The sequence below is a fragment of the Somniosus microcephalus genome, chromosome 29 (assembly GCF_052327205.1).
Source record: "Somniosus microcephalus isolate GS21.2 chromosome 29, FLI_Smic_1.0, whole genome shotgun sequence".
In the NCBI taxonomy this organism is placed as follows: Eukaryota; Metazoa; Chordata; class Chondrichthyes; order Squaliformes; family Somniosidae; genus Somniosus; species Somniosus microcephalus.
The window spans coordinates 31062879-31071143 of NC_141015.1; positions in this window are offsets into that span (position 1 = coordinate 31062879).

Consider the following 8265-nt stretch of genomic DNA (forward strand, 5'->3'; position numbering starts at 1 on the left):
TCTGGGACCCTTCATGATGAAGGGTCCCAGACCTGAAACGTTAACCCTGTTTCTATCTCCACGGATGCTGCCTGATGAAGGGTCCCAGACCTGAAACGTTGACCCTGTTTCTCTCTCCACGGATACTGCCTGGCCTGCTGAGTATTTCCAGCATTTTCTGTTGTTATTTCAGATTTCCAGCATCTGCAGTATTTTGCTATTATAGAACATTTTAATCCCACGCATTGTTTCAAATTAAAATCACAAGGAAAAGTTACAAACTAGTGAAAGGCAAATTCAGGACTGATGTGACGCAGCACAGCCTCATGCAAAGTGTGATTCACACCTGGGATGGCCTTTCAGGTAGGGTGGTGAAGGCCAGTAGTCTGGAATCATTCGAGGTAGTTGGATGCCGTGATGGGGGGGAATTGTAGCTTTTTATGAAAGGATGAGCTAGATAAGTCAAACCGCCTCCCTCATCTGTACATAATAAGGCCTAGAAATTCAGTTGGCGCCGCGCCAGGGCTTTAGCGCCGGAAAGTTAGCGCCGGCGCTAAGTCCCCCTGCGCGCGCCAAAAATTCAGTAGCGCCGCGCCCAAACGGCTGCCGGCGCTACTGAAGGGTGTTTGCGCCTGAAAATGGGCGCTACCTGCCGCATTGCGGCGCTATTCCGGCGCTGCGGCGCCCGATGCGGTGCGGCAAGCTCGGGAAGTGCAGGCCTCCTCCTTCAGTTAAGGAGGAGCTGCCTGCACCCGCCCGCTGGCCGGTAAAATCTTCACAAAAATGAGCCCGGCACCTCGGGGAAGTGCCGGGCTCGCAGCCCAGAAGCATCTGTTCCGCGGGGGGTGGGGGGGGGGGTGGAGGAGTCCGGGGAGGGAGGTGCGGGCAGGCGGCCGGCGGGAAAGCGGCCGGCTGCCGCGCAACCTTAATGCGCCGGCGCAAACTCCTGTAAGACTCGGTTGCCAGAGTCTTAGTTGCGGCTGCCACGGGCGAGGCGGCCGCAACTCAATTTCGGCGCTGGGGCCCGTCACCACGGCAACCGGGACGCTGCGCACACTGATGACGTCATCGGTGCCGGCGCAGCGCAACCGGTCTACCGCCGATGGTAGGGCCCCAGGGAATTTCTGAACCGGCTGTAAGTCCAGCGCAATGACCTCTAGCGCTGCAAAATGGGCGCAAAGCCCACTCAATTTCTAGGCCTAAGTGTTTAATTCTACGTATTTTATATAACCTTTAAACTCTTGCATAACTTGGGAAATGAATTCAGTTACTGCATCGGTGCTGGAATAAGTTCTGAATGCTTAAAGCTGATTATTAATATAACCTGAAAGGAGATGTAATGTGATTCTTCCTCTAGCCCCATTGGAACCCACCCAACCACACTAAAGTAGCAATTCACGCCAACTTAAAAAACACACCATCGCTTTGAAATGACTGAGCGTATTCGTGTACAAACACAACATGATCGTATGAAACGTCTTGTCATTTTAACTGAGGCTATTTATTTTAATCTACCTCTTGGAAATTCCAGTGACAAATTTTATATGGACGTATTAAATATCCATACATTAATATTTTCACAGGGTAATTTCAAGGCCAGTGTTCTGAGACAGAACTTCGCGCCTGCATGTACTAATATTGCACCTCTGCAATAATGGCTGCACATTGGTTTTGAGGGGAAAAAAATTAGATCAAATCAACAGGTGAACACTGGCTGCCGACAGCAGTACAGTCGGCTCAATCAGTTATAGTTAATCCTAAAGTAGCATAAACAGGCACGCACGATGTGTAACCATACACTCTTAAATAGTTGTACGGTAACAACATAACACAACACAACAGTTCTGCTAGTTATCACATGCACAGCTAGAAAGAGAGAGAGAAAGGAAAGAAGAGAGACGTTTGCACTACAGATACAGGCCAGTATAAATTCCAGCAAGACAGTACCCCATTTACACTGCCTGGGCCATGTCTGACTGGACTTCTGTCCAGGAGAGAGTACTGCACCTGTGTAGTTACATACATGCACAAAGCTCCTCTCTCAGTAGTCACATTTTAAATGTTTAGACCGTGTGGGAAGAAGTATCTGCACTGTCTAAATGTTTAAGTTAAGTGCAGCTACAAAGCATCCAGGAGGTCCAAGGGACAAATACTCCTGATTGGGCACTTTTTAAACCCAGTTTGGCGCAGCACTGAATTTGCACTCCATGCAGTGTCAAACCCGAACGATGTAACAGGACCCTTTCCAGGAGTCTCCCATCGCTTCTCCCCAGAATCGGCTTTACGCTAAAAATTATATCGTGTAAATATAAATGCACCTAGAGAGACTTAGTGAGCGCTGAGGGTAATTGAACTAAAAAAAAAATAAGAGGAGAGTTTCCACAGATATAAGAGGGTTGCTCTGAAATGCAACCTGCTACCCACCACCAGGAAACTAGTATTTCCACAGCCTGTCTGCAATCATCTCATGCCAAATTGCACATTTTGTTTAAATCTGTGAAACTCGTGAACTTTCATTACTTGAACGCATTTATGCAGAACTATGTTGTATTGTTTCTGACATTTTATTTAGTGGGCTGTGGGCTTTTGGCCAATTCCGAGATTATACTTGAGATTTCTACCTTTCTTTGGAATATAAAAGCCATAAAATACTGCAGCTTTACCTAGGTTTGCATTTATAAGCAGCTCTATTGGTATCGAGCAAGAAGTTATGAAATGAATAGAGGTAGACGTAGAGAAGGTGTTTCCACTTGCGGGGGAGACCAGAACTAGGGGCCATAAATATAAGAGAGTCACTAATAAACCCAATAGGGAATTCAGGAGAAACTTCTTTACCCAGAGAGTGGTTAGAATGTGGAACTCACTACCACAAGGAGTAGTTGAGGCGAATAGCACAGATGCATTTAAGAGGAAGCTAGATAAACATATGAGGGAGAAAGGAATATGTTGATGGTATTAGATGAAGGAGGGGTGAGAGGAGGCTCATGTGGAGCATAAACACCGGCGTGGACCTGTTGGGCCAAACCATGTACAGGAAACTTTGTGCTATCCGGCACCCACGGGACCGAGCTGCTGCCGTTGCCTCAAAACTGCCGTACTCTCCAGAGTTAATGTTGAGAGATACGAAGATTCTTATCTCCGTATTTGACAACAAACACTGTTGCTTAGCAACAGCTTCTAACCACTCGGGTGTGGCCCTAAAGCTCTGTAGCTGAAGCTGTTGCTATAGCTACAGACCTTGCACAGCTTGACTGTTCAAACAAAGCAAAAAAAACAAACAAAAAGAATAAAAAATGGCTGCTGATTTTTGCCGGTGGCTCCAGATTGCCGGATAGCTCACCTCTGGATAGCACAAAGTTTCCTGTAATACTATGTAAATTCAGACAGTGTGAGGTAGTGGCAGCTAAACGGTCAAAATATTAATCGCTGACATTATCTGTAGCAGGAAGTGAGAAACGCACATACAAAGCTATTCCACCATATGCTTAAATGCACAGAGCTAAATGTACTTCACACAGATACCTATCTTGCAGCATATGATCAGGGACGAGATAAGGTTTTTTCTGTGAACAGCTTTTTGTAGCAGGGGAAATGGACTTTCAAACTTCTGAAGATAAAAATTAAGCGACAGGAGAACGAGAAGCCAGATCTCCCAAAATCTCAACACAAACAACTTTAAAGAGGCAGTGTTACTGTTTAAAGTTCAATTAAATTTCTTGATTTGCAAAGGAGAAAACAGCAACATTTTACATAATAGAAGTTGCACATCAGTGACCATCCGGAGCACAAATAAGAATTCTTAAAGGGGGATATTCTTCAATTAAAATGTGTTTGGTACTTTCTTCCTCCTGATCTACAATCCCTTAGTGATGTCAAAGCATCATATCACTTGCATGTCGTATCACAGTCAAAAATGACAGCTTTCCGATCCCCTCCCCAAAAAGACACAGGTTCTTTAAATATGGATTTTGGAAACATCTTAGCCATTCAATAGTATCCTATCGACAAGTCTACAAGATCATATTTAACAGGAATCGGTCATAGTGAAAAATAGTTGGATTATGGTTTTTGTAAAATGGGTTTCAAAACAAAATGGGAAAAAATTGATTAAGAATGATTTTGTTTTCCATGTTTCTGTGAACAGTTCATACTCCACCTTATCTTGTTCCATTCTTCACAATATGTGTGTGTCGTGGTAGAGCTGCTCTTCTGATGAACTCTTTCTTTTTAAGATCAGCTTAAATGTCCTGTTGCTTTTAAATGTAGTATCCTCCCTAATAAGATTGCTTTCCATCTCAAGCCCAAGATGTGGGCAAATGTCAGTCTGTCCTAGTTGAGACTAAGTTTGCAGTATAATTATCAACCACTCTTAATTGTCAAGAACAACATAAACCAAAGTGAAAAAATACTATGTATGAAAGCCAAATGGTTACAAATGCTCTGGTAGACATGATTGAATCTGTTAATCTTCCTGGTGACTTAATGAAATGTTTCTGAACAAATATACATGAAATGTGAAACGTGCATCTACTGTACCTAGTTCACGTGTCTTATTTAGGACTTGGTCATCCTGCATGAGCAAATAAAGAATCTCAGAACTAAGAGCTGCTATGGTCAAGAAATCCAGACATTGGCATCATGGTGTACGTCCCGCCACAAATCACAGCACAGTCTATGCTGGTCTTTATTACAATTCCACATTCCTTTCAGAATACCCCAAGATTTAAAAAAAATTAAAATGCCAAAGTTGCTCCTGAAAAAGGCTCCACTGCAAATTCAGTGTTTTTATTCAAACGTGCACTGTGAGGCCTTAGTTCCACTTGATCCTTTCATTGCGCACTGCGCAAGGCACTAGCCAGGATTCCCAATCAATGCGCTAAAGACACCAAATGGTGTCTTCATCGTGGTGAGCTGGGAGAAAGAACCTGGGGCCTGCAGCATGTGTGGGGATCACAGTGTTGCCCTCCAGTGGCTATTTTGTACTTTCTAACGTGCCAAAAAAAAGACACTTAATGGAGGATGAAAATGCAGCATTAGTCGGCTGAGAAATTTCTCAATTTTATATCAGAATCTGTGATTACAACCCTTCCCCCCCACCAACACCTTTAAAACAGATCGCTGAAATTCAGAGCTCGGATCTGATCATTTAAGTACTCTAACGCATCCATCTTCCGTTCTAGCTGAGGTTCCATTGTGATGTGTCATCGCAATTATAAAAACAAACCGCTCTCAATCAGAAGGAAAAAGCACTTTATTCTGTGTTCCTGACGTCCTCTTCAATCCGGAAATATTCCTTGTGGTGTCCACGTTACAAATTACAAAGCTGTGAAATATAGGCCCTTGTTTAGCTAATTGAAACCATTTCAGCCCCTTGTCCAGTCCAGTGCAGTGCCTTACCAACTGGAGAGCAGAAACTGACACCAAAAGATGGTAAATATGCACTTGGGAGAAATAAAGCACACTTCATTTTTCCCCAACTTGTACCCCTTGCCCATCAGTGAAGCCAGGAGAAATGTTTGTTTAAACATGGTTGTTTCAATAAGGGAATTGTCTGTCGTAGTGTTACATACTGTCAGGAAATAAGGTGGTCCAACAGATGTTTTAATGTGCCATTATGTCCACGAAGACAGCCTCATTTTATTTCCTTAAATCTGCTGTTCAACAGTGTTCAAATGTATTATAATGTACTAAATCTTCTGTACATACACGTTCTGTATGCATTTGTGTTTTAAGAATGGCTAATTCATTGTCATCAGTATATTCATTAAAACTTAAAACAACTCCGTTATTGTGCTTTATTTTTTAAGAAAAAAAACTTTCTGGATTTCTTTCGCAATGCATTTATTTTGAGCTTTATGCAATGGTAGGAATACATTGAACTCTTTATGCGCACACCCTGTGTGCTGCTACTTCACCCACTCATTGACAGCATCAGCAATTCAAGCACTCTCGCACCAATTACAAGTGTTTGTGTTATGTGCGCTGCATGCAACAGTTTCTGTACAGCCAGAGGTTTGCTTGCTTCTGCGTTCAGATTAGTTATTTGCACCTAACTTCAATAATATCTTCAATATGCTGACACCATTCAGCTAGAAGCAAAACTGAGCAGCTGGTAAGAGATCAACAGTGCGAAAGTCAGCAACCAGCAGTGTTGCAGAAATCAAAACATCACGATGCAACACTTAGCCAACAAGGACACCTATCTACAATCACTAGCATATTGGTACAAAAAGAAAATACTGCAGATGCTGGAAATCTGAAATAAAAACAGAAAATGCTGGAGATACTCAGCAGGACAGGCAGCATCTGTGAAGAGAGAAACAGAGTTAACGTTTCAGGTCTATGACCTTTCGTCAGAACTGGAAAAAAGCAGCAAATGGAAATGTTTCTCTCTTCACAGATGCTGCCTGACCTGAGTATCTCCAGCATTTTCAGTTTTTATACTAGCATATTAGTACTCATCTACTGACATCAGTAACTCTGGGCTTCAAAGTCATCTCAGACCACACTCAATGCATGACTGGAGGGTGTTTTGGCCCTTGGCCAAGCACGGAGTCAGCTGGCTAGAACTCTGTTGACCGCTAAACCACGTAAGTATTACTGTGTTACGCAAGTGTGCTCTCACTTCATGACTGCGAGCTTTCAAAGATTGATTAACTTGTTTTTTTTTACTTTCTGCTTTCCCCAACCTAAAGAAAAGTCTTTAACAAACCATTTGAACTGTGATGTTGTAGCTGGACACACACGACCTGAATTGCAAGGTTTGAAAGTTGATGAGTCGCTGAGTTTACAATTCAGATTTTACAGGAAACTTTTTTTTATCCGGGACCGGCGTGGTGCCGGTTTATCAAAAAGTCCAGATTACAGAGAGTTATAGTTAAAAGGTACGAGAGCTCCGTACACAGCAACAAATCCAGGCTTCCCTGTTGCTTAGCAACAGCTGCAGGAACCCTGGCCACAGACCAAGCGTCCCTGTTGCTTAGCAACAAGTGCAGGAACCCCCAATTACACAGCCAAGAATCAAGAAACGGCCACTAATATGAAGAAAAACTTAACTGAACCTACTCCTGAATTTTGCCGGTTAACCGAGATTTCCGGTTGTTTGGGTGCCGGTAAATCGAGATTCCTGTAGTAGGGTGTTGGAACAATTGCTATCCAGTTTTAAAGTTAGTTTTAATAAGGTATGTGGAAATTGTAATGCTGATCTGATGCATTCTTACACAAGTTATTTACAGGCACATCCATTTTTAAATATTCAGCTTGCAAGAACAATTACATAAAACACTTTCCATTCATCCAGCAGAACACTTCAAGCTATATTGTTTTCTGCTTATGAGTTGTAGCTTACCACCTCATGAGTTTAAAAATGTTTATCATAGAATAGTACAGCACAGAAGGAGGCCATTCGGCCCATCAAGTCTGCGCCAGCTCTTTCGAAGAGCAATCCAGTCAGTCCCACTCCCCCGCTCTTTCCCCATAGCCCTGCAATTTTTTCTCCTTCAAGTATTTATCCAATTCCATTTTGAAGGTTACTATTGAATCTGTATCCACCGCCCTATCAGGCAGTGCGTTCCAAATCCTAACCACTTGTTGCGTAAAATAGTTTTCTCTCCTCATGTCGCCTCTGGTTCATTTGCCAGTCATCTTCAATCTGTGCCCTCTGGTTATCGACCTTCAGCCATTAGAAAGTTGCTCTTTATTTACTCGCTCTAAACCCTTCATGATTTTAAACACCTCTATCAAATCTCCTCTTCGCCTTCTCTGCTCCAAGGAGAACAACCCCAGCTTCTCCAGTCTATCTAAGTAACTGTAATCCCTCATCCCTGGAACCATCCTAGGAAATCCTTTCTGTACCCTCTCCAAAGCCTTCACATCCTTCCTAAAGTGTGATGCCCTGAATTGGACACAGTACGCCAGCTGAGGCCGAACTAGTGTTTTATATAGGTTTAGCATAACTTCCTGGTTTTTGTACTTTATGCCTCTATTTACAAAGCCCAGGATCCCACTTGCTTTGTTAACCTGTCCTGCCACCTTCAGATTTGTGTACAAACACCCCCAGGTCTTTCGGTTCTTGCACCCCCTTTAAAATGGTATAATTTCGCTTGTCTTTCTGTCTTCCTAGCAAAATATATCACCGCGCACTTTTCTGCATTAAATTTCATCTGCCATGTGTCCGGCCATTCCACCAGCCTGTCTATGTCTTCTTGAAGTCTTATTAGTATCTTCCTCACTGTTTACTACAGTTCTAAGTTTCGTGTCATCTGCAAATTTTGAAATTGTGCCCTG